The 26,973-nt window shown below is 47.1% G+C and overlaps 1 protein-coding gene and 1 long non-coding RNA gene across 3 annotated transcripts in view; one reads left to right on the forward strand and one right to left on the reverse strand.

The window, feature by feature from the left end:
• ELFN1 (extracellular leucine rich repeat and fibronectin type III domain containing 1) overlaps window positions 1-26,973 on the forward strand; it is a 105,459-nt gene that overhangs the window by 21,000 nt on the left and 57,486 nt on the right. For both annotated transcript variants that reach the window (XM_066560991.1, XM_066560990.1), the window contains exon 2: window positions 1,726-1,838. The gene's annotated coding sequence lies outside the window, so the exon portion shown is untranslated. The remainder of the gene's footprint in view (window positions 1-1,725; window positions 1,839-26,973) is intronic.
• On the reverse strand, window positions 5,322-12,130 carry LOC136563328 (uncharacterized). The gene is made up of 3 exons (XR_010784619.1): window positions 12,017-12,130; window positions 11,584-11,656; window positions 5,322-5,437 (listed from the first exon to the last, which is right to left on the reverse strand). It is a non-coding gene; the product is annotated as an uncharacterized lncRNA (long non-coding RNA).

Below are 26,973 nucleotides of genomic sequence, written 5' to 3' on the forward strand. Positions count from 1 at the left end.
AACCTCAGGATGCAGGAGAAGGGAGTAGAGGCATCCCTCAATTCATCTCTGTGCCTCTCCCAAGTAAATCCTTTCTGGCTGATGTGGTTGGCAAATGCAGAGCATCTTGGCTTGGTGCTTCAGTGGATGGTCTTCAGCTGGGGTGACAGCTCAGAGCTGGGAGGGGGGAAGCATTAGGGAGCCCAGGGGGCAAAATGTCTTGCCATGATCTTGAAAGAACAGGAAGGAAGAGCATTTTTTCTGTTATTGTTCATATTACAGGAAATTTCCCCACTCTCTTTTTCAGTTAATAACCACTGGGGCAAGAGGCTTTCCTGGCTCATAGGGGAGCAAATCTGAATAAACCATTAACAGTCATGTTGTTGAAGAGTGGCTCCTCTTGAGTTGTTTTTCCACTGTTTGGATAAATAAGACAATAAGAAGAGCTGCTGAGATAGTTGGCAGAGAAATGGATCCCCCAGGAGATTGGGGAAATGTTTTTTATTTGTGGGAGCTGCCTGTGCATGAGGGGTCAGTCCTGCAGTTCTGTAGAGAGAAGGGAAACAAACATTCTCTGTTCTAGCACTGGATTCATTGCAAGGAGGTATGCCAGGGATCATTAGTGCCACAGCCACCATGATCTTTTGCTCAGATTAGTTTTCTCTTTTTAAGGCAAAAAAAAAAAAAAAAAAAAAAAAAGAATAATGGCAGGTTCCCGTTACATCAGATATGGACAAAATAATAGCAGTATCACAGAGATTGAGGTCTGCAAGATTAAAATGTGAGAGGGAGGAGAAATGATAGCTTTGGCCCTGCTTGCTGTTACAGCAGCCATGTGAATAAATGACTCTATGCAGATAAGCAGGGCAAAAATAAAAGGGATGCTTAGGACGAGATGGCAAAAAAAAAAAAAAAAAGGGAACTAATCAGCAGATTCAACCACTGTAATAATGCAGTAAACATGGAAAATTACATTATATTAGCTCCTCTGCTTCCCCTTGTAGACACTAGCCACAAAGTCATCGATAGGTGATTCCCTGTGAAGGTGCAGTGCAGCAGAATCCAGAGCTCCCTGCTCCTGGGGGAAGGCCTGAGTGATGCTAAAGGAGAAGGTTGACTTTTGAACTGCCTGAGGAAGAAGTGGCTCAAGTGGAGCTGTAGAAAAGCTCACAGTTCACCAAATTAAAAACCTGCTCCTGGAAAAGGACGGCCGGCGTGTTTGTCCTCAGTGCTCAGGCAGCTGTAGGGTTCGTACTGAGCCACAGCTTAATTGCAGTCCTGGGACGTTCCCCTGATGCGGGAGAAATTGGTCTGCTGCAGATTTTTATATATATATATATATGTATATATTTCTTTTTTAACTAGTGAACTGATTTCCATTTTGTTCAATTTCTCACAAAGAATGACAAGTAGCCACTGCGGCTTTTCCCTGCGTTCAAGCAAAACCAGCATGTAACATTATTTGCAAATTAGCTTCATCCCTCTGGCTCCCAGTTAAAGCAGGAACTGCTTGGTCCAGAGTTGCTCCCAAAATATCCATTTAAACCATGTAATGATTCTGACTCTCTCATGCATAGTAGATGAAAGACGATCCGCGATTTATTTTTGAAGCTTTGAACCCCAAACATGGTCAATCATAGAAAAAAAGATTAAAAAAGGAGGAAGTCATGATAATGCAAAGCTGGGAGAAAAGCAGCCCTGCACTTCACAGTAAAATCCGTTTTCTTTGCACTTTTTTATTAACAGCCTCAACTCTGATCAGTGCATAAATCTACCTGCAACACAGGATGTTGGAAAATTACCGAGAGACAGCAACGTCCTCCCTGCTGCTTGGTGAGAAAAGAAGGATGCACCTTCAGGTATGGGCTGGAAAATTGTTTCATCCTCTGTTCCCTATTTGTGTTGCACTAAGCTTGCTCATTGCATTGATTAGAGGGGGGAAATAAGGTGTTTGCAAGAGGGAAACTTCAGAAGGGATTCTCTAAAAGTCTCAAGCCATAGTTAAGTGTCTCCTCTGCACCCAAGCAGTGCAAGGCTTTTTGGGCTCTACTGGGGGTTAATGCTGGTGTTTTGTCCTGTGTTTGCTGTTGTTCTTTCCCTGCCCCTGTGGTGGTTTTTGTTAAAAAAAGGGGTTCTCCTTCTTAATGAGAACCAGATCAGCTCCTCTCTGGGTGCCCCTGCAGCCTCCCAGGAGGAGCAGCTCTGCACAGCATCGGGCAGCAGAGCACATGCTCTGCCATTCCCTGCTCCTGGTTCAGGGAGGATCAGCTCCTCTCTGGGTTCTCCTGGAGCGTTGGGAAGCTGAGCACAAGCCCTGCCATTCCCTGCCCCTGATCCAGCTCCTCTCTGGGTTCTCCTGGAGCGTTGGGAAGCTGAGCACAAGCCCTGCCGTTCCCGGCTCCCGGATCACGTCAAACCGCGCATACGAAATCACTGCTTCCCCGGCCCTTGGAAGGGATCACATGGAGAGCTGAGCAGGATGAAGCTGTGCTGGCTGCTGCTGCTCAGCAGCCTTTTTAGAGCAGGAGCAGAGCTAAGCACTCCTCCTGGGTTTTCTTAATCCAGCCTCAATCCATGCACTTCAAACAGGAGCCTTGTTTTAGGGCTGTGCTGAGCACTCGAGTCTCCCAGAAAGCTGCTCTCATGCCTGGAAGGGCCAGCCAGAAGCCAAAAAGCTGGTTTTACTCTCTTTTGAAGAGGATGGAAATTGCTCCCTGTGAGCAGGGGAGTATGGAGAGGAGTTGTGGTTCCCAGGACAAGAAAAGGGAGGGTTGGTGACTTTCTGAATGTGGATTTTACTGACAGTTGTCTGATGCTTTGGGCTCAACATGGACAAGCCACTGTCCCTGAAATCCAGCATAGCAACTGGATTATAGCTGCCACATCCATCTCCCTAGGGAGAAAAACAGAGGCCAGTTTAAAACATGCCAGCCTTCTCCAGCATGCTTCCCTAAATGTATGCTTTGTAGCAAACAAGGACCCAAGGGCTACTTAAATCTTGGTAACTGGTGAGCACCGTGATCCCGCAGGTTGAGGTTTCTCATTTATCTAGGTGGGTTGATTGCTTGCTTTGCCACCTGTGCAAGTGGTTTGAGGAAATAGTGGGAATGAGCTCATCTGTCATCTCAGTGTTTATAGATGCCTGTCCAGTGGGAGTCGTTGTTTCTGGTAAAGCTCTTGCTCTTCATCGTGTCCATCACTCCTGCTTGTATTTCCCTAATCCCCTCGTTTGCTCCCTGCAGTGACCTCTGGGGACTTGAAATGGACAAATTGCTGTTGCTGGGGCTGGTTTTCACCTGGGGCCTCTTAGAAGGTGGCAGTATTGTGAGCATTGGGGTCCCCAGCATGTGACATGGCCTCCAGAGGAAGCCTGTGGTGGCACCTGATGTCCTGACATTCCAGTTGGAGTGTGTCTGTGCTGGTGGGTAAATGGAGTGGAGCAAGATGTGCTGGGGTCAGAAAGGAGCTGCAGATTTTGGGGCTTGAGTAGGTCTGTTTCACTGATGTGTTTCATGGATGTGCTGGCCAGCACCAAGGCTTCCTCATCTGTGGGATGTGCTGGCGGTCTTAGAGAAGTAGCTTAGGTTGAGTTGTGTCTGCTGAGTGGTGCTGGGTCCTGTCTGGATGTGGATTAGTTAATCAGGTAGTTCTGTATGTATTTATGTATTTTCCAAAGGTGAGGAGACGCAACAGGGGATGGGTGTTTGAAGGGAGGTGGATGAGAGCTGTCCTTGTGTGCAGGGCCACTTTTGTGCTGAATTTTCAGCTGGATTTCCAGCTTTCTGCCACTTCTGCCTTGGCTGTGGTGCTCCATCAGTACTTTGCACCACACTGATCTCTCCCCAGTTTTTCCTTTAGCCTCCCCCTGCATGACACACGATGCACAAGGGCCTGACACCATGTGCCAGGAGACACCATGAAAGTGGGGTTTGCTCCCTGCAACCTACTGTTCCCACTCTGCATTTCTTGGGAGAACTCTGGCATCCTGTCAGGCCATGGGGGAGATGTTTTTCACCCCTTCCCACATCCATGCATGCCTTCCTCCCTGCAGGGAAACCCGAGCTGGCACAGGACAATGTCGGATGATGCTGCACATTCAGTAAGAGGACGCTCCTCTAAAGCAGGATGAAGGCTGAGAGTAACGCCTTTTAATGTTCCTTCTCATAATTATCCTCTTAATTACTCAATGAAATGCCCAATAAAACAAATCACTATAATTTCTATTTTATTCCCTGCCTTTTGTGGGTTATTTAAGAGCTCAGGATACATTAAGGAGGCGCTTTCTCATGAGGGAATGCTTTCCAGTAGATGATACTTGCTAAATGGTTTTATGTCCCTATCCTGTGTGTTTCATCCTCATTTTCCATGCCAGTTTGCTAATTACCAGAGGCACTGGGAAGCACTGCCTCCCTCGCTGCTGATCTCTGCTGTGATGAAGTCACAGCTCTGAGTTTGTGACATCCCCATGGCAACGGCCCGTGATGTCACTAGCGGGGATTACAACTTTGCAAAGCACCCAGGCACAGGCAGCCGGGCTGGAACTCTCGGGCTCTCACATGGCTTTAAATAGCAAGGAACTTAAACACAGGGAAGTCTTTAAGAAGGCTTTAGATTTCCCTTTTTTTACTCTGAAGGAGGGGAGGCTGTTGACTGCAGGGCTGGCACCAGCAGTGCTGTCCCCTTGTCCTGCAGCAAGCCCAGCTCCCTCATGCAAATATGGGGTTTGCTTGGGGGAGCTCAGCCCTGCGGTGACCCTGGTGCAGGATTCTGTGGCCAAGGGCTGATGTGTTGGGCATCTCCCCAATGTCCCTGGGGGCTGCAGGTGTCCCCAGCCCCATGCAACTCCCTCTTGCTCTGTACTTCTTGCTGATAAAGTGAACATAAAGCAAAACTGGGGACCATGGATCCCCACAGCCCACCCCTGCCCATGCTCCACTCCCTCTAAACTGCTGGCTCCACTGGCTTTCTTCTGTGCTTTTTGTCCAATACTCCTAGTGTTTGCATAATAAGACATTGTTCATGCACAGGCAGTGAGAGAGGAAGATTCATGTGTGTGCCTCTCTAGCAACAGGAAAATCATGTAATAACCACACTTTATTTTGCACCTGGGGAGGAAATCCAGCTCCCACAGCTGGTATCACAAACTGTGCAGGATGTTTAAACACACAGCCCCAAAACTTACACAGGGTGGCCACCTGACTGATATTTATGTCCCTTGTTTAAACAGCAGAAGCAAATCAAGCAGATGGAAGAGTCAATCTCTTTATTTTAGCTTTTCCAAGGTAGGAATAAAAATGATATTTCAAAGGCCAGCGTGTCTCAGCTGAGCGGTGGTGGGGAAAAGCCGGTGCCGCAGAACATACTGTCCTGTCTCCCTCTTCCTCAGATCATAACTTCTAAGCTGGATTCAATAGAAATAAATGTTCAGTAGTTCCAGTGGTGGCCTTTGGAAATGGAGCTAATGGAACAAGACAAAAAAGTAGTTACAACGTTTTGACAAGCGCTTAAATGTTTAATGCTATGCACGGCGCAGCCCGACTGTGGGGAGGTGGTGGGTGCACCTGCAGGGAGCTGTGCCCCTCGTTAGCAGACAACGAGTCCTCCCACAGACACAGGAAATTAAGCAAGTGCTGTTTGAGCTGTGTGGTAGTAAACAGGCCGAGGGCAGCTGTGGTTTTGGCGGCCCTGCACTGTGCAGCAGGTGAAGAGGGAGAGGAGGGTGGCCAGTTCTTGGAGAAAAGCAGTGGAGGAGAAAGCATAACATTACCCTGAGCTGAGACAGGGGAGATGAAGAGGCTGCGGTGATTAAATTGGATCTACTGCAATCCTTCCAAAGCAGGCTTAGGAATTAAGAGCCATCAATGTCACATTGAGGGTCACTCGCTGCAGGACACCTCCGGCATCCCCCCCCACCCCGTGCCTCTGTTTAGCCCCATCTGAGCCTGAAGAAACTCATCCTTTGTTTCAGAGCCCAGCTGGACATTCCCCTCTGCCACAGAACAGTGGATCTCAGCGAGGAGGGCCTCTAAGAAGCCAATTTGTCTGGAGAGGGAGGATCAGACTGTGTATGGCCAGATTTGCTTTGAATTCAGGTGTCGTCAGGGATTTAATAACAGGGGAAGGTGGTGGGGACAGGAGGCATTGAACGTGCTGGGCTGACAGGGATCTGCTGGCTGGTCCCCTGGCAGCAGCAGTGATGGAGACTGAGCCCAGGAGGTGTCAGCTGGTGTCCCCTGTGTGTCAGGGACAGTGTGGTTTGCTCACTGAGACGATTCTTATCGTGCTCCTGGGACCTGACTGAAGCCACCGTGCTGTGCTGCAGGCTGGTCATGCCTGCCTGTCCCTGGGGCTGGATCCAGCTCGCACAGTCTCACCCAGAGGAGTCACAGCCCAGAGCAATGCTCCAGCAGCACAGCTGTGCCATGGCAGCCTGCACACCCCAGCTGCACCTCAGTCTGGGATCATTGCCCCCAACGCCAGCATGGGAGTATTGGTGGGACCAGCCAGAGCCAGGATGGAACCCACCCATGAAGCTGGCAGGCATTCCTTGCCTGGGAGTGAGCTTCCAGAGCGGCTCAGATGCTTTGGTCATGCTGACCTGCTCTCGACCAGGACCCCAATTCATCTGCTGCCACCGGTGGTGACACATTTACACACATTCCCATCAGTTCTGTGAAGCAGGGCCACCTCTGCCAGCCTCATGCAGGCACTGAGCAGAGCCCCAGAGGGACTGTCCTGCCTGACAAACCTCTGTCTGATCTGGGACTCCCACTGAAGGTTTTTTTAATGCCCCTCCTCCGCCTTTCTCCTTATTTTCCACAGCTGGAACGACGGGTCACAGCAGGGAGATTTTCACACATCATTAGAGCCAAGTGTCCAATTCCACACAGCCGTCAACCCCAATCAGAGCGATTTAAAAGGCAGAGCTTCCTTTAATCATCCGGGGACGCTCAGATCTGTTGGTGTGAACGGAGTGCTCCCATAGGCACGGCAGAAGCAGGGGGATGGAGCAAAGGGGGGATGATGCTGAGATGAGACTTGTGGTGTTCAAAGGCAGCGGCTCCTCACACGTAGATCAGCCCCAGGGCAGACCTGGAGGGTGAGGTCCTTCCTCCCTGTCTGTCTCCTCTGGTTTGGATGGATGATTGAGGTGGCCATGGGCCCGTGTGTGCATGAGCAGGGCTGCTGTCTGCAGCTGAGACCTGAGCCTGAGTGATGGATCAGAATGTTCCTAAGCATGAGAGAGCCTCGGCACCAGCATTTCTGACTCGGGAGGTGGAAACATCCTGCTCTGTAGGGCCCTGAGCATCGGAGGTGTCCTGGGGACCTGCGGGTGCTGCGTCAACCTGCGGCTCCGCGGATTCCCACGGAACAAATGAGTAACCCGAAATCTCAGAGCTCTGCTTCGCCTCTGCTTGCTCCTGACCTCTGTAAAGATGTGTGCTGGGCTCTGTGAGGCGGTGCAGCTCCGTGTCTGTGCCAGCAGCAGGAGACACAGGGGCACAAGCGGCACCTGGAGCGCGCAGAGCCGTGCGCGCGCAGCCTGCCAGGGGCGCGCTGCGTTTCCCCGTGTGCAGGCACACGACCTTCTCCTGGCCTTCTCACAGGCCTGCCACAGCCCCCGACCTTCTCCTGGCCTTCTCACAGGCCTGCCACAGCCCCCGACCTTCTGCTGGCCTTCTCACAGGCCTGCCACAGCCCCCGACCTTCTCCTGGCCTTCTCACAGGCCTGCCACAGCCCCCGACCTTCTCCTGGCCTTCTCACAGGCCTGCCACAGCCCCCGTGCAACGCAGGCTGCACGTGGATGGGGGAAGGACAAACACATGAGGAACGTCCCGGAGTTAGCAGCACACCTGACTGCAGGAAGATGAATGTCCTTCCCAAACGCGCGCAGAGTCCCTTCCCACAGCCTCCCTGTCTCAGAGCTTTCTGTGCTCATGATTTGTCCAAGGGCAACTTTGCAAAATGTCAACGTTTTTATCAAAATTCCCTGTGACAGGCTTCAAGTTTTAATTAATGGGACTTGGGGGTGTATGTTTGTTTGTTTCCATGAAATTAGTTTTTTTTTTTTTTTTCCTAAGAAAGTAAATGTTTTTCCAAGGAAAAAATGACAGCCCCTGTTTTTTTTTGCTACTCTGCCATGTCTTTCTGGCTAACCTGCTTTCTAAACCAACCTGTGAGCCTCTCCAGCAGGAAGCTCAGCAGCTTGGTGGTCCTGTGTCACAGGTTCCTCTGAGAGAGTAGCACTGCACGAGTGCCCAAGGCAGCATGTACACACCACTGGCCAGATCCACACGTGCCAAGACACCTACAGCCCTGAAAACACAACCAACTGATGCTGTAGATAAACCAGCGACTTGCAGACAAGGTTCTGCTTTAAAATCCCTGAGATCAGCAGAAACACAGGCAAAGGCTAGGGGAAATTTTGCCATTAGCCTCTGAAAACCCAAACATTTCTGCTAAAGAAGCAATCAGGTTGGTGTTTGTTCTGTCCTTGCTGCTGCAAATTGATTGGATTGATAGGAATGAAGGCAGTGGTGTAAGAGAGAGTCAGAGCAGCCTTCTGGACTTGGATTCGATCTCTGCCTTTCATGGTCTTCCCTTTTGTACTTGCTCATCGCTTTTTAAAGCAACTCTTTGATGAGAGGTGGCAAAATCTCACTTAGGCAGAGCTTTTTTGGCAACGAACATTTGACTTTTGGAGCTGCCCTCATCTGTTGGGTAAACATGAAATGATCATCTTTGACTCCTAGATGATCCTCTAGAGCCATGTCATTCCACTGGGGAGAGGTATTTGCACTGATTTTCAATGTGGATTATTTCTGTAACTGACTGTAATAGTTTCTTTGGCAGTATTAGGGCTTATTATGTCAGGATTTATTTCGGCGTGAGGTGATTCAACATGCTGTAGTCCTGTAACTTCCCTGTGCTTGCTGAAATCCAGGGGCTCCTCTCCTGCTCCCACCACAGACACAATGGGGGCAACCTCTCTGCAGCTGGACCTGTCTCCCAAGGTCAGCTTTCCCCCAGCTGCTTTGTAAACGCTGAAGGAGCAAGTTAAGAGAAGAAATTCCCTGTGAAGGACAGGTAAAATCTCATCTAGGTGAAACATCTATACAGAAAAGCCTCCTAGAAAGAGAAGGAGACGGCAGCAGGGAGGGGATTGCAGCTTCAGAGGAGCAGTGCAGGCTCTGGGAGCTCCCCAGCTTTAGCAGAGGGGTTAGCTGCAGAAAACACAATTGAGGATTAAATGTGGATTATGCTGCAGCGATCCTGAAACATCGGCAGTGCTGAGGCAACCAACAAAGGACTTTATTTCCTAAGGAGAAGAACTGCTGGGCCCAAAGCAGCTGTGGATAAAACTCTTCAGGAGCTGCTGGTGATGAAGTGGTGAGGCAGTGAGCCAAGGCAGCTTGTTTTGGTATCTGGTACCTCCTGGAGAATTTGGCAATGCAAACTGGTGGATCTGCTCCCCAAAGCCCCATGTAATATGAGATTTTGGGCATCACTTCACCATCAAACACTGCCCAGGCTGCACTGAGTATCAGAAGAAAAGATTCGCATAAACCCCTTCAGTGCTGTTGAGTAGAAATGAATGGGTAAGACTGGCTGCTGTTCCCTCTCTGTCAGCATCATTAAAATCATTCAGGACCTTGGGTTTATGGTGCACCTGTCTTGCTGGGATTGGGAAAGGATTGGGTTCATTATTTTTGGTTTCCTCTCAGCCAAAACAAAGGCTTGTGTGTAGGAACTCCTCTGGGCTGTGCAGCCAGCCAGGCTTGGGGCTTCCTTGGGTCCCAGCTGAACCACTCAGGGCAAACATCAGCTCAGTGGAACTCTGAGATGTAGAGATGGATGATTGGGATGGATGGACTAGGTCATGTTGAGGTGGAAGAGGCCAGGAAATTGGGACCTCACTTGCCTGCAAACCCTGCCTTGCTCAACAAATGACATTGAGCAACACTGCCCTCCTCAAGCTGGAGTTTGGATCATGCTCTGCTTGATCCAAACTCCAGCTTGAGGAGGGAGTTGAGTGCCTCCAGCTTTCAGCCTGCTGAGCTGACCCCTCTGGCTCCCTTCACAGGGCTGTGTGCAGGAAGGGGGATGCACCATGAGCAAGGCAGCGCTTACACCCTGTCTGCAGCCACAGGGCATTTGTGGGTCCCCTGGCATGACCTCGGGGCTGGGAGGAGCAGGGGGCTGTCTGTCTGTCCATCCTCTCCCACCACACGAGCTGGAGTTAGCCACAGCTCCTCTTGGCAGCCTGATTCCCTGCTCCAGCAAGTGCTGGGCTAATGGGGAGGCGGCCGCAAGAGGAACACTCTGTTCAGCAGCTGCACATTCCATTAATTTAATGAGGATTTTTTTTTTTTTACAAGGCAGATGGTAAAATAGCTATTTTCTGTTGTCTAATAAATACCATCAGCAAGGCAGAAAATGTGCAATCTCGCCAAGTCCTTTCTGATTCCTCGCCCTCCTGTCCCGATGCGTTTCCCTGTTCTCTGCTGGCAGCTGGTGGGGCTGGGAGGTGGGATGGGAGGGAGAGGTGGGACACCAAAGGCAAGTCCAAAATTGCTGGTGGGACCTGCAGATTGAGTTAGCAGCTTTCCCTGATTGGGCAGAGCCTCGGTGTCCTGCTGGGAGAGCTGTGCTCTGGCAGCCTCCGCCGATCCAATTCTCACTTCATCTGATTGCAGTAATAACAACTCACACAAATTTCCTGCCTCAACCTGAAATCTTCCAGCTCTGCAATGCAAATAATATAATGTGTGATGAGGAGCCCAATGACGGGGATAATAATAATAATAGTGATGAAGCCTTTATTCAATGAATGAGTGAATCAAGCAAGCAAAAATAAATGGTATTCAGGGCTTGGGAATCAATAGGAAGAGAAATCAGGAGGAAATGCAGGGGGACTTGCATCTCTGGGAGAGTGCTGTCCTTAGGAACGGCGTGAAGGAGAGATGAGCAGAGCCCTCTGATCTGGGCACTCCTTGTCTGCTCCTGGGCTCGCTCCTCTCCTGTGGTTGTGTTGCTCACTGCTGTGCCTGGTCCCAGCCTCCCTTGATCTCCTTGGCCCCCTTGATTTACAGCTCTCCTGGGCTCTCTGAATGTGTCTAGGCAGCTGGCAGGCTACAGACCTGACCTGGGGTTGGGTAATAACTTGTCTTTTGTCCCATGCCCAGGAGGTTGGCCATAAAAAAGCTCCAGACATCAATTTTCCTCTCCACCGGGGTGGAATTGCAAAATGATGAGTTGGTCTTTGCCCTCATTTATCTCTTTTTTCTTTTCTCCTCCTCTTTTTATCTTTCTCTATTCTTCCAACTCTGCTGTTCATTGCTCTCTTCTTCAACCCCTTTCCACTATCTCCTCCATCATTTACCAGCCTGCCTCCCCTCTGCACATCACTGCTTCTCCTCTCTCCCCCTTTTCTCCTCTTCTGCCTCATTTTTTCTGTGTGTTTTCTTCCCATCTCAAAACTTTCATGATTTTTCTTGCTGTGCATAGCATTTTGATATCTATACCTGTAATAGCTCGCTAATACAGTAATTCCACAAGTGACCCTTTAAAAACCCAAAGCCTTGGCAGGTAGTAAAACTCACCTTTCAACTTGGCTGCCTCTTTATCAGGGATTCATTTCAGACAGGATTTCTGTGTGCACAGCTCTGCCACTCTCTGTTAGTAAAAAAAAAAAAAGATTAATTCCTGCAACAGGTGAATATGTTTCACAGCTCTGGTAAGCAGGATCTATTCTCCACTTCCTGCAGGTACATGGGGGATTTAATCACCTAACATGGTGCTTCTCTTTGTCCAGTGTGTGTTTAAACCTGTGCAGACACCTCCTGGGGAATGCACCAGTGGGGAATTCCCATGGAACCTTGGCATTGTCCAAGAAATTTTCCACTTTCTGGAGAGAGATGCCACATAGCAAATTCTGGGCTGACATCCTGCTCTCTCAGGTGCTACTGGCATGGGTTGAGGTTTCTGAATGCTCTGTCCCAGCCCCATCAGTGCCAACCCCTGCCCTGAACTCACCTGTTGAGGTCTCCCATGGCTCCTGCTGTGTCTCCAAGCAGAGCTTGCTCAGGTGAGGGGCTGGCACAGCTCCAGGCACAGCCCCTTCTCTGACCTCTGGGAACAGAATCTTCCATAAGCCTAAAGAAAAAGCACAAGCTTCTCCTGCCCTTTTCCCCTCCAGCCTCTTTTGATGGTGTCTGCAGCTTTGTATTGTGTTTAAATCTATGCAAATGTGTTAGTGGATAAAACATGCAGAAGGCAAACCTGGGAAATTTAATCTGACTTGCAAATGTGCAAATTTCACTTGGTAAATCGAAACCAGGCTTTTATTCCTTTTGCCCCAAGACCTCCAGCAGGACCTGCCCTGGGGCAGTAGGGAAATATCTGAGTCCTGACATCCTCTCCATCTCCACTGTTAGGTGGGGTCATGAAGGAACCAGGGCATTCCCCTGTATTGTAAATATTGCAGCAGGACTGACCTCTCCTGGGCTCCCCAGTGTCACCCAGTTTCCCTGCTGGTCCCTGAGTGTGAAAGGGCAGCATTTGGTTTCTCTGCAGTGGTGGCTGAGGTGGTGGTGTCTTGGTGGGAGCATTGAGAGTGATGGGAACAGGCAGTGAGCAGCCCTTGGAGCTGCAGCAGGCAGTGAGAGCTGCCTGCCAGCTCCTGCTTTGGGACTGCCAACCCTCTCCCAGGCTGGGGAGCCCAGATTTCATCATCTCTGGTGGGTTCCTGAGCAATGGGGCAGGAGATGGCACTGAGCAGGGAGATGTGACTTGCAAATCTTCTTGTCAGGCTGTTTTCTGGACAGCACAAATCTGGAATAATTCCCCTGACCAGGCTGCCAGCTTTATACACAGGAGATGAGGTAGGAGATAATACAGCATGTCTGGTGCCAGATATTCAAGAATTTCTAAGTATATTGCAAACAGGGAGCTACAGGGCAGCATTGCTCTTTCCATTTCACACACAGGAAGGCCCTTGAAAATGGTGAAGTTTCCTGCCAAGTCACCCCAGGGACCATAATCTCTGCTTTGTATTTACAAAACTTTGGAACAATGTCTCTCTGTGCTTCCCTGACAAGACAGGAGAAAGTATTCATCTTTTCCAAGATAAAAGAACCTGATCTGACAGAGGTTCCACTCTGGACTAGTCAAACATGGTATTTTTCAATAGCAAAATCTGGCTAGCTCCAACCAAAATGGGATTTTCAGCAAGCAGGGTGACCAGGGTTTGGGGAGGGGGCCTGCAGGTAGAAAGACAGATACCAAAATATTGTGGTGAGTCACATTTCCTTGATAACAGAGCTGTGGGATGCCCTTCTTGCATTGCTGAGCAGAGCAGCGGCTGCCATCTGATCCTCCTTCCTCATCTCACTGACCCTCACCCAAAGAGCTGAGAGGGGCCCAGGAGCCCTCTTGGGAGGCACAGGGTGCCCGGGGGGAGCTGACCCAAGGAAATCCGTGGCTTTCTTAATCTGGTTTGATGTGCACTGCTAGTTCCCTTCACCAGCACTGTCAGACCAACATTCCAGGGCATCCAGAGACTCCTCATCCTGCCAGACAGCAGGATCAGAGTTGGAAAGGCAGCATGAAATAGCTACAGCTGCTTGGGCAGAGCCTGCAGAGGCAGCAGGGCCAAACTCTTGCCAAGAGCAGCAGGCAGCCTCACAGGGGGCAGGGGGCACACAGGCAGCTTGGGAGGCTCAGGATGGGCACTGGGAAGGAGATGTGCACTGAGGGTGCTCCACAACAGATGGCCAGAAAAGGCTGTGGGATCTCCATCCTTGGAGGTCTCCAGGACTCAGCCAAGCCATGGCTGGTCCAGGAGTGAAGATAATCTTGGAGATAACTCACAGGAGAGCTCGCTGTGAGAGACTTGGCACCCCAAACTGTTGTGTACTTTGTGCTGAGAGAAGAGGCAGGCTTGAAATGTCACCTCATTAGAGCTGATAGGTGAGATTTGTTACAGAAAAGGAGAGCTATCAGTCTTCTGGCTCCTGAGGGGACCAGCTCCTCAGCCAGAATGACTGGGGGATTGTAATGGAGTTAACTGAGATTGCCACCAGGGAGCTCAGACACTGGCATTTAGCTGAAGAGGAGAAAACATCTAGATTTCTTACAAACCCCAAGAAAACAGCATTTTCTCAAAGCAGAAGGAGGGAGCTCCTGCCGCCGTGGATTCCTGCATGTTTGGGGCAGGGAGTGTGGTCAGTCGAGGCTGCAGCAGAGGGATCAGCCCTTTCCTTTAGTGGAGAGTGGTCCAGTTCTCCAAGGTTACTCTGGGTCTGCCCAGATGGGCTTCCATGGAGCCAGGGCTGGGGTGCAGCCTTCAGCCTTCCCCTCCTCTCACCCAGGTGTGAAATCTTTCTCCAAATCAGCCTCTCTCATCTTGCCTGCAGTGGGAAACTGATGGAGAGGAATCCTTTACTGGGGGCAGGGGAGATTTTAGCAAACAGCTCTGGACTTCTGTGTTAAACAGCAGCACCCGGGGGGTGGTTTTGCTGCAGATGCTCCCTCCCTGCTGCAGAGGTGCCCACCTGAGCCCCAGCCCAGCCCTGGCCTGGCAGCTGCTCTGCCCTGAGGGTCCCGTCTCCAGGGGCTTGGCTTCATTAACTTCCTGATAAGTTGAGAGTTCAGCACTGAGTCTTAAGAAATTGGCAACAATGCCAAACCCTCTTACAAGGGTAAAAATAGCCCTAATAATTTAGGCAATTAGTTAATTAGCCTCATTTACTTGAAAGCACAGAGTGGCGTGGGAAGACTTTTCTGCTGGGTTTGTTATGCTTTCCTCATTCACTTTGTTTGCTTTTCCCTTGCCATTTTCTCTGCTCCCTGACATAGATACAGGGACCCAGAGCATTCCAAAGCAGTGGGATGCCAGCAGGAGAGTGAATGCCAGCCAGGGCAGGATGCAGGGAGGCAGGACTGCCTCTGGTACCCAGGCTTGGTGTGTCTTAGGGGAAGTGGGTAGTTCTTTGTGATAGGGTCCAGTGGTCATGGTGGTCTTTTCCAGCCTTAATGATCCTGTGATTTTTTCCCCATGCTGTTCCTTCCTCATGCCACCGCTGACCCCTCATCTCAGGCAGAGGCTGTGGCACATTCAGGGTGTCTGACAGCTCTTTATCAAATACCTAAGGGCAATATCCCACTGTTCATAGCACGGCTTGTTTGTTCCCAGTCAGAGAATTCCTGTCTAGAATTCCTGACTAGAACTGACCGAGAGCTGAAAGGAGGTGAGGTAAAACAGGCATTTACTGATGGGAACTGGGCTGCTGGAGTAGCACAAGGCTCAAGACCATGCTGGTCCTTACTGTGGTGGCAGAGCAGCCTCCTGCTGTTGGGCTGCACCTGCCAGCCCCAGGCTGCTGCAGCCTTTGGTCCTCTCTGCTCACACCCATTTCTGCAGCACCTGTGGCTGATGCCTTAAGCTTTAACTTTCATTTTTCTCAGGTTCTGTGCTGCCTAGGTGTGTAGCTCTGAGCTTCATATTAAGTGGTAGTAAGCCCTCTTCACAGAGTAGTTAGAATAAACAATCCTTTTCCAGCTTGAGACCAAGGACAACTGTTAAAAACTTCAGGACCAAAAGAATAAACAGTGAAGAACTGAGGGGAGCAAACAAGGAGGATGGGATTTCATAACCCGAAGCTGTAACTGGACAATCAACCCCAAGATGCAAACGGACCAAAACTTATAAAAGTGTGAAACCTCATGACTGGTTGTCCATTTTATGACCATTTTAGGTCTAGCTTGGGTGTAGCCCTGGCTGGGCTTTTGTGCTGCCCAAGGTGGATCCATTGAGGCCTTTTAATAAATCCCTGCTTTATTCTTTAGCTTTGTCTGTTCTCTGTTCCAGGTTCAGCCTCTCAATGCACCAGAGCCTCCAGTCCCAGGTGCTCAGAGCCTTTGTCAGTGCCCCTGCATGGCTGCACAGGCTCACCTGGTTTTGGAGAGCTGAGGCTGCTCAGGTGCCCCCTGTCCTCCTCTGACTCACACGAGTCCCATTCATTACTGACCTGGGGACCTGAATGAATTCTGTCTTCCTGAATTATTTCTGTAGACATTAGATCTTCTCAAATTGTTCATCTTCCCCAGAAATGACAGCTTGCAGGCACCTGGGAATAAATGGTGCCTTGGAACAATTTCATTGTTTCTATTCCAGGCAACAGGAATTCCTCAGATCTCAACATCAGTCCCCAGACCCTGGCGTGTTAGCATAACCTCCAGACAGCTACGAGTTTCTTGACCCAGAAAAAGGAGAGGATTTATTGTGAACCCTGGGAGCCCAGTGTCCTTGCAGCCTGTGTGCCCTAATGGTGTGCAGCATATTGTGTGCTCCTCTGGCTGGAATTGTCCAAACAGCTCCCTGTCAGCAAATGCCACTTCCACAAAACAGGCTTATGTGTGTGAAATCGAATCAGTGTTGATTAATTTTGAGTTTGGAAAAGAGGGGGGAAAAAAACCCGTTAAAAAATGTCAAGATGCCTTCTCCTTTCATTCTTGCAAGAAGAGCTTCAATTCTTTATCTCTTAATGACCTTTTGTTTAAAGCCTTTGTGTTTTCTAAGAAGTATTCAGAAAAGGATGGAGCAAAAATGAAGTGTTAAATATCTTTTGAAGGAAAATGTGTCCAGTTCTATAGGCTCTTTTTTGTAATTATTATTTAAAGGGAGGCAGGAGTCACACTTCTTTTCTCTCTGATTTTTTGCCATTTTGTCCCAAACCAAGTATACTTTCCAAGGCTCCTTGCTCTGCCCTGGCTGACGTGTGGTGGCACAACAAACAAACTTTTTAGCAGGGTCAGTAGTGATAGGACAAAGGGTGATGGGTTTAAATTAAAAGAGGGTCAATTTGGATTAGATAAAGAGAAATTTTTTAGAATGAGGGTGGTGAAACACTGGCCCAGGTTGCCCAGAGAAACTGTGGCTGCCCCATTGTTGGAAGTGTTCAGAGCAGCTTGGATGGGGTGTTGAGAAACCTGGGATGGTGGAAAATGTCCCTGCCCACAACAGAGAATTTGGACTTGGTGACCTTTAAAGGTCCCTTCCACCCCAAACTCTTCCATGGTTTTATAATTCTGTGATTTTTTTTTGCACAGGCAGTTGTGGCAAAGCTTTTATAGAGAGCTGATCCACATTGTTTCACCCACATTAAGGGCTTTTGTTTAGGCTTTTTTTTTAATCCTGGGAAGAAGTTTTTTTGACCTACATAAAAAAGTTTGCCAAAAGCTCTTGCATCCTTCAAAATCACTCATAAAGCTTAAAAAAATTTTTCTTTTTTCAAGTTATTTGAAACTCATGTAAAAAATTTCATTCTGGTTTTGTTAGTTTTCCTTTCCTCATCTCCTTTTTTTTTTAAACTCTAAGTAAAAAGCAGAGTAGTGGGGGGAAAAGGAGTCATTAAAGAAAACCGAACATTTCTACTTGAAAGAACAAGAGTTGAACTGGAAAATGTTCTTTCAACTTAAAGAAAAAAAATCAGGAAAAAGTTTTTTGTTTTTTTTTTTTTTTTCTGAAGGGTAAATAGAAACGTTTCCAGTGAAAATGTTCTGAGGGGAGAACGGTTATTTTGGAGCATTTCTTTTCCCCAGCCCCATGGGATGCCCTTAGTTGTACACTGAAAAATCTGAGCTGCACAGATCAGAGCCAGTGGATGCCTGGGCTCCTCCTTGGGGCTGTGACTTTCCTGCTGTTGCTTGGAGGGACAAAGTGTCTGGGTGTGGGGTTAAAGTGAGCAGGGCTTTGCTCCCAGACTAAGGGGCAGTTTTAACCTCTGGAGCTGGGATTTCACCCATGAACAGGGTGAAAGAGCACTCACTCTTATGCTTAATGAACCTTCTTTAAAAAAACCTCTTTACTGATGCTGCGAGGGGCAGTTTCAAAGCCATGGAGCCTTTTATTCCATCTGCATCTCTTCCTGCTGCACAGGGCTGAGCTCCTCTGTGTGTGCATCACTTTTCTCTTTCCTGGCACCACATCCCTCTCAGCCTTCTGACACATATGTCTCTTGCTGGAATTTTTTTTTCTCCCAGCCTCCAGCACTCCAGCAGCCCAGCAGCATTTGTGTGTCTCCAACAAGTAGCCACTGAGCCTGAGAAATGCATTAGCTGCCTGACCTGGTTCCATCCAGGTGTGAAAAGATGCAGTGGCTCTGGCTCTGCTCCACCTTTTCTGACCATGTGAGGAGAGGCAGAAGGCTTCTCCACTCTCCACCAGTTTGCATCATTCAAGTCTATGAAAAAAAAAAAAATAAACAGGATAGGAGTGGTGAGCGGATAGACAGAGCCAATCATGGGGAAACTGTGCAGACTAAAAGGCATTTACTGGGTTTTCTGTACTAGAAATGAAAGGAAAACCCTTCAATTAGCTGTCTGCCCGAGGAGCTGAGCAGAAAGGGATGAAAGCTGAGATGCTTTTGCAGGAGCAAAGGGAAATCACCAGCCAGGAGATGGTTTGTGGGCTCTGAGTCAGGCATCCTCGTCAGAGGGGTGTTCAGCATCTCCTGCTGCAAGGTGGAGAGCCTCCCTCTGTCCAGCTTTTGTGCCTTCCCCTGCTTTCTCCCACAGCTCTCCTTCCTGGCAGTGTTTCTGCAATCCTCAATTTGTGCTCAGAGCTTTGGAGCTTCACCTCCTCAAGTGCTGGTGCTCATGTCTGGAGCACTCAGCTCGTCCCTGTGCCCAGGAGGGTGATGTGGGTGCTGAGCAGCAGGATTACAGCTCATGGCCTTGTCTTGCTCACCCAAGGGCCTCCTGCCCCATTCCCTGTGCCCCAAATAGCAGCACATCCAACCCCCCTGGCCAGTGCTTTGGGCCACTTGTCCCCATTTTGTAAAGCAAACAGGTCACCTGGGAAGGGAGGCAGCAGCTGCTCTGCTTCTGGAGTTTCAGGCATCTGCTCCTTGCACACACATACAGACACACACAGACACACACAGGCTGCCTTTACCTAACAAACAATTATTTAACAAAGTATGCAAATAGTATAATTACTGTTATTTGTTTAGCTGTTATAAGTGTTTGAAATGTAAATGTCAACTTTGGGATTTTTTTTGCAGGGTATGTGTGTGTTGCTGGCTTTCTCTCTCTCTTGTGTGTGCTCTCCCTGGATTGCAATTTGATGAATTTCTCCTTGTCCTAGAAAAAAAAAGCTAATGTGATTTCTCTGCGATTACAGCCAAAGACGTCGGAGTGGGGATTACTCACAGTAACTCCTCTTACTTAGCAGATCTGAGTGGGAGGCAGGATTCATTACACCAGCACAGAAACAAAGAGGAAATGTCTTTCAGCTTGTGTCTGCCGAGGCAGGATCCTCACCAGAGCCAGGGCTTCCCTCCTGGCAGGCAGAGGGTCAGGCAGGGCAGTGACAGCGGTGTCAGGATCTTGGCAGCAGGATCACAGGAACCTGTTCCTGGCCTGCCACAGCTCCTCCCTGCACAGGAGCAGCAGCCAGTCTGAACTCTGGTTTTCTAAGCAATGTTTTTCCTTCTGAAGGAGACTGGAGAGATAGAAATAACATTACAGCCACCAGCATGCTCAAAGTAGAGCCCTGGTGGTCGGTAGAGTGACATTTTCCAAGGGTGTGTCCCACTGTCACCCATCCTGGCTGGCATTCAGGACAAATGGAGCTCTGAGGAGGTGGTCATCAGTAGGTCACAGCCTGTAGTTCAGGCCATCCATCCAAGGCTTGTCACCATTGCCTCAGTCAGTCTGAACTCTTGTTCCTGACTGGCTTTGAGTCCAGTCTCAGCAGCTGCTCCGTGCTGGAAATGCTGTCATGGACAGAGCAGTGCTCTGGAGCTCAGCACCTCTCTGATATTTCACAGCATCCCAAACCTGCTGGGCAGAGCACAGCATCCCAAACCCGTGCTCTGGCTTTGGAGCTTTCTCAGATGCACAGATCCAAGATGAATCCAGTTGGATTCATCAGCTGGCAGCAAGCCTGGCACCAGCTTTTCCTTCAGTTGGCTCAAAAGCCAGAGCAGGAGATGGAGTGAAAGTGGAAAGGCTGCACTGTTGCCATATCCCACCCTCCATCCTCTCTGTGACCCCTGTTCATGCAGACTGCTGGGGTGAGGAGCTCGTGGTTTTCATGGGAATCCCAGGGCTCTGAGAGGGGTAAGAGATTTCCCAGTGTGAACCAGAGGGACTGGAAAGAACGAGGCAGTAAACACAACTAAGAGCTCGGCTCCTGGAGGAGCAGGGAGAGCTTTGTGCCCAGCTCAGCACCAAGGGGTGAGCCCCAGGGCGTGGTGCACAGCCAGGGCACTCTCTGCTTGTGGCAGGAGATCAGGATTTCTCCACGTGTAGATGCTGAGCAGGCTGTGCCTGTGCCCAGCAGGGATCCAGGTCTGCTGGGATCAGTGCCTGTGGCTGAGGGTGTGTTGGGGCACAAGCCTGCACAGGGTGGTGGTGGTAGAGCACAGGCTGGGCTCTGTGGCATGGCAAGAAGATGCTGAACCAGGCTTTGCTGCTGCTCCAGGTTTCCCCCTGCTCTCTGGCAGGCCTTGAGTTGCTGGCACAGGAGCCCTTTGGCGTGCTGGCAGAGTGCTGGGAGCTGGTGCATGGCTCTGACACGTTCATCTCCTGGCTGGGGCTGTCTGTGCTCTCTGGACCAGCTTGTTAGTGCCCATCAGCAAGGCTGCTGGTCCCTGGGCATTCCCCCCAGACAGTGGTGCCATGGGGTGGAACCAGCAAAGCCACTTGGTTTTTAGTTGCAAAGACAGGAATCCAGTGACCTTTGGCAGATTTCATAGCCCAGCAGGCTCGTGTAATTGAAGCTGGTGATGATTTGTCATGGCTCTAAGCTTTCCCTATCTATTTCATTCTTCAGTCCCTCAGTCTCTCTTGTTCTCTCTTTCTCTTTCCTTCTTTGTGATCTCATTATCTCCATGCCTTTCTGTTTTTCTCTCTTTAACTGTAGCATTTCCCAGCATGGAGAGGTACCTTAGGATGTATTTGTCTTCGAGGGATTTAACTTCTGCCTGTCACAGTATTTTCTCCACATCCATTATCCAAGAAAACCTCTTTCTACCCATGACCAGGAGACCTGCACCTGCCAGAAAAATCCAGTCCATTCCATCATAAATAATGCATTGCTGTGGTCAGTACCCCCAAGCAGCCATGAGCTCCAAATCCCAACTTTCCTCCCCCTGTCAGGTGAAGGTTGAAGTGACATTATCACTTTTATTGAAATTCCCTGGTAGAAGGCAGGTTCAATGCTATTAACATATTTCAATTCAAGCCATTCTTATTTTAATTAGCCTTAAGTAATTAGTTCTAATTCATTGCCATTTTTTGCTCTGCATATTTTGGGTTATTTACTTCCCTTGCTAAGTAACAATTTGATGTAATTATGTGCTACTCATTCTTTCTATTTACATATGCTCACTCACTCAGATTTCCTCGTTGAAATTTCAACAGATCCTTTGAATTCCCTCTTGAATTGTTTTCTGAGTTGTCAGCGGTGTGGAAATTGTGGGGTGGGGAGAGAATTGATCCTGTTCTTTGGACATGCCTGGTGCCAAAGGCAGTGAGAGTGCATGTGAGCACCTGGGCTGGCAATGGGCTGCTCTTGGCAGGGAGGGTCCATTGCCAGCTTTTGTTCCTGGGAGTCTGGATTGCCATATGAAAGGAGTTTGGGGACTGTTTCCAACTCTCTCTGTCTTCCTCTTGGGTTGCTTTAGCCCAGATGCCAAAGGGACCAGTCAGTGTTGCTGCTTCCTTTCATTTGCTTTGTGCAGACAAAGATGCTTTGGCTTTCCAGAATGGAAATGCTCTGGATTTCCAGAGATGCAGTGCCTCTGTTGCTCAAAAAGCCTGCACCCTTTCAAGTCCTGTATTTTTTTTGACATTTTGAGTACTTTGAGCAATTTGTCACATTTATATATATGTCAGTTTCTTATCTGGAATGTACTTAGCAACCATTTTTCTAATTCCTCTGAAGGACTATATTGTTGTCTTCTTCTTTCTTCAAGGACTGTCCTTTTCTTACACCTTCTCCATAGCTGAGATTCTCAGAGGGTTGTGGTTCATCCATCTGAGGCTGTTTGCTGTTCAGCTGCTCTGAACCCATCTTTTCCATTGCCTCAAAACTTGATTCTGAGCAGTCTTAACATCTGCCTTCCTGCAGATCCTGCAAAAACGTGGATTTCATGCTCACATGGAGTGTGTTTATACCTGGGTGTATATGCCTCACAACTTTTAAGTGCATTATCCAACTCCAGCCGAATTTGATAGAGGGTAGCAGTCTCAAAAATAGCAAGTTCCCTCAAGGTTTGAGCAGACAGGCAGAGGTAGAAGAGAGATGCCCTACTTCTACAGAGGAAAAAGCTGCCATGTTGTGTTGAGCCTTTATTTGATGCTGGTGAATCCATTTGGGAGAGAGCACAAATCTCAGCACCCCACCCACAGGAAGGACTTCAATCAGCCCATGCCCCTTCTCAGTGCCCAAGTCAATCAAGATCAAAGAAAGCAGGAATTCATAGTTATGATGCTCATGGAACTACTTGGTTGTTTTTTTTTTCAAGTATCTTTTTCACTAAAATTTTATCAGCCATTTGAATCCATGTTCCATTAGCAAATCCTGCTTGCTTCATGAATATGCACGTTCACAATGTGTAGCACTGGCTTAACTGCTCCCATTGAAGTTGGTAATAAAACTCCTGCTGACTTCAAAGAGAATAAAGTCAGGCCAATGCTGAGTGCTTTGGAAAATCCCACCTCTTGTTGTTATTTTATTCTTAAGGCATCCACGCAGGAGCTGCGGGATGAGACTAAATACTCCAGAATGAGTAAAGAGGGGAAAAAGTTAACAAAAAGATCAAAGAGCCAAAAATGAAAATCCAGATTCTGAGGTAAATATTTGAGGACCTGTCTTTCAAGATGGGAAGTGAGAGCAGTTCTGCTTTTGTTTGAGGCAGGGTCACAAGCTGCAGCCTTGAGGCAGGAGAGGTGCTCGCACCTCACTGAGGCCATCGTGAAAGTTCAGATCTGAAAGTGTGGGGCCTCCAAGCTGTGCCAAGGCTACACATGACCATGAGCTGGAGTAGAATTTATCCTTAAATTCTCTCCTTACACTTCAGCTTTCCATGTCTAGGAGGGTCCAAAGAGGTTCTGGTTGCCTCTGCTGGCACCAGGAAAAGGCAAAAACCCAAAACATCCCATGGGTTATCAACATCTGCAAGTGAGCAGATCCCTCTTAAATGATCTGTTCCTCCGCTCCTCTCTTGCTGTGAATGATGCAGGGAAAAGGTGTTGCAGAGCTTTACAGCTCTTCACTTTGGGTTTTTTCCCCCAGTGAATGAAGTTCTCAGTTTTTTCCCCCCAATGAATGAAGTTCTCAGGTCAAGTTTTCCTACTACTTGAAGCCATAGCTCCCAAACTGCCATGGGAAGGGGAAGTTTCTCTACTACCACCCAATTTAGTGGAGCATTATGCATCCAGCTGACTTCAAGGGGCATAAACAAAATTGTCATACACAAATGATTTCCAAAATTGTCATACACAAATGATTTCCACTGGGCAGAACTCCCCTGGCATGAAGCCATTCTTACCTGTTTTGCTGAATCAGGGCACGTTCTTCTTGCAGGGACTTTGTGTTTTAGTGTGGGCTATTTTGGTATTTTTCCTCTCCTAAGATTATTTCCACTGGAAAAAACACAGTATTTTTCATTCCAGCTGTATTTTTGGTCACAGTTACTATTTCCTGACAATATGTCTGTATTTTAGGACAAAACCAAATTACATGTTGGAAGTGCCTTTCCCCACTGCAGTTTCTCCAGCACTACTCACAAGCCAGTTACATCAAGAACATAATCTGCAAGAGGCACAATAGAGGCTATATTAAGTTTTATACAGACTTGCCACAAAATTACATGCAATAGCTACTTGATCATGTTATATCCATCAATTTTTGCCTGGCCATTTGGAAAGCAATTGCTTTTATCTTGATGGCTTATTTTTTTAATTCAGACCTTGCAAAGATTTTACCAGGAGTTTTTGTCCAATGGCTGCAGAATTCTCCTGGTCACATGGTTTAGTACAATATGACTGTTAGTGCACTGTTGCATGATAAAGGGTTTTGGCAAAAAGAACCCTCTCACTGTAGTTCATTTTCATTGTTTTTCTGATTTTTTTTGGCTTTTACTCTCTGTTCCTTGACGTCTATAAAAATTTTGACAGCAGTTGGAACTGGATGCTATGAAACAGGCTAGAAACTGTGACAAATATAATTTTTTTTGCTCTTCTGTCTGCCACTTTGCTCCAGAAGAATGTGAATTTACCATCAAACTTCTGCAGAGTTAGAACCTCTCTTTTAAGCTTGGTAATAATAGGTAAAATCCTACTCCCTGGCTGCACCATATAATCATTATTATCTTACAAATCCTAAGTGCTTTGTGTAATCTTCAAGGCTGTGTTCCTGGTACTGTGCTTTAGTAGAAAATAGAAGTATCATAATTGTGGAAAATTGCATTTTGTTGCATCTTTTGCCAATTCCCAGAGATCAAAACGGTTAATTTCCCCCTGCCTGTACAAACTTTGAATCAGTACAATTTACTCTGGTGAGCCAGAACAGGGCTGCAGATTTACACTGCAGGTTTTTCTTGTTGCTAGATTCCTTCAGCTTGGTCATGGAAAGACCTAAAGAGGTTGAGTGTCCAGTTTTGATTAGATACAAATTATTCCTAATTTGCCTCCCAAATATCTGTTGTTTTTCTGGTCTGTACTTTAACTTCAAGATTAGTATTGGTTTTCTCTAAGAAGGGTTGTGAGGTTGATTTTTAAAACTTAACAAAAATTAAGTTTTAAAAATTTAGTTTTTAAAATTATGTTTCTAAAATAAAACTTAATAAAAATCAGTAAGTTTTAGTATTAATAAAGATCTGAACAGCTATGGTTGCACTTTTTTTTTAAGTGCCAAAGAAATCTTGCATAGCTGCAGAAATAACCCTAGGAAAGAGGGGAAATGATGAAGGAAGGAGTTCATTCAAATGCTGCCTAGCTGGAACCTGTGTACTTTGTTCTACTTTGCAGTTTCATTCTGAAACTTATGCAAAAACACCGTATGGGATGAAACTTTCAGGTGTATTAAACCCATCCCCATAATGTTTATTTTTGTACATGGACAAGAGATTACAGCTTTTCCATTGAACTTCCAAAGTCATCATCAAAAGCCATCGTCACTTTGTGAGCACTTTGTAGTCTGCTGTCTGTCCTACACTAGTTAATTCATGTAAATCTAAAGAAGTGGTTGCAGGCAGGATGGCATCAGAAATATGGAAATAGAGCATCTGGGTAGAAAGGGTAGGTTTTTGCAATGTTTCCATTGAAATTATTTCTTCCTGCCAAGTGAACAGATGCAGTGAAAACAGACAGTCTTATCGGCAGCCTTTCTTTTGGGGAGAATAAATGAGTGAATGATCTATCAAAATATTTTTTCCGTTTGATTAAACAGATGATATTTATAGCATTTCTAAATATAAACCAAACTGAGGTGAAAAAGAGGAAGATTCACAAAGAATGGCCACTCTACAAAGTCAGGTGCTGTTCCTGTACCCAAAAGTATTTTTAAATTCCTATTTCTTCACCTAAGCTGAGTGAATGCAGTTCACTGCACTCTGAGGGTGTTTAGCAGACTCAGTCCTGATGCTCATTTTGGTCTGATGCTGTGGGCTGCAGGTATGTTTGCTTATAGATTTCCTTTTGTTTCACATTAAAATGACAACAATATACCTAAGGGTTTCAAGAGTCTGTCTTTTTCTTATGTTACAGTACAGGTTCTGGAATAAATACCTGGAAAGGCTGAAAATTTAGCAATGAGATAATAGAAAAATTTGTACCTTGCAGAAAAACACAAGATTTTGACACTAGGTTGCATTCTGAATCGAATATTAAGTTATTATTAAAATATACTTCAGGTTAATTTTAATGTCATTTAGATATGAAAGTATTAAGATTTTGTTATGCAATAAAAGTAGAAATGGAAAATTCTCCTGAAGTCTTGCAAATGAAGTGTTTGATTTATCAAAACATTCCTAATTCTTTTAAAATATGATTTTGCCAGAACTAATTGATGTCATGAGAAATTTCAGCTTTGTTGAAATGCAACTTTCTGCTGGGAAAGTGAACTAACACCTGACCGGGGCTGCCTGGCTGCCTGAATTAAATGCTGGTCACATTTAATTCCTTTGCCAGAAATTACATGGTTATTAACCTTTTGACCATTGGTATGATACTGTAATGTTGGGCTTTTTTGTTTTTGCCTTTTTCCAAACTGAGCTACATCTTCTTATTAAAATAATTTTGCATTTGTTCTGAAGCATTTCCATATTTTTGTACTTTATATACACTGCCTTGTAATAAGGCAAAGCAAACCCTTTTATCTTGCTGCCCCTTTCATGGAAGTCTCCTTTGGCCACTTTTATTTGTGATTTTGCCTTTTCCCTTGATTATGTGTTGAGATTTGTGTTAGACTCTTTAGCATTCTGTCCTGCTTTTGGGTTACAGTGTTCATCTTTGGAGTTTGTTGTCCCTGTGTTTCTTTATCAAGGGAAGCAGCTTTTTCACAAATGCATTTTCTTTACATTATTATCAATCCCAAAAACTGTCCTGAAATGAGAGTTTTCACTGCTTAATGCAAGATGTCATCATGAGTAATCCTGAGTCATTTAATTTCATATCTTTTAAAATGTCTTTTCTAAGATGGTCAAACTGACATTTGTGTTCTCTGTCAACATAGTATTGAGTCTAATACTGTGTGTTCCCCTCTTTCCAGTGAACAATCTGAACCCAGAAGATATCACTATTTGAATGTTTTTGCTCAGATATTTAAATGCTGGTATGGAAGATGATTATTGACTTTTCACTTAAATGATGTAGTCGTTTGAGAAAATCAATTTTCCTTATATATTCACCAGCTGTATTTAAGAACTAGCATTTGGCTAGCAATTTTCACAATTTAAAATAGAAAAATCTCTCATGCG

The sequence above is a fragment of the Molothrus aeneus genome, chromosome 16 (genome assembly GCF_037042795.1).
Source record: "Molothrus aeneus isolate 106 chromosome 16, BPBGC_Maene_1.0, whole genome shotgun sequence".
In the NCBI taxonomy this organism is placed as follows: domain Eukaryota; kingdom Metazoa; phylum Chordata; class Aves; order Passeriformes; family Icteridae; genus Molothrus; species Molothrus aeneus.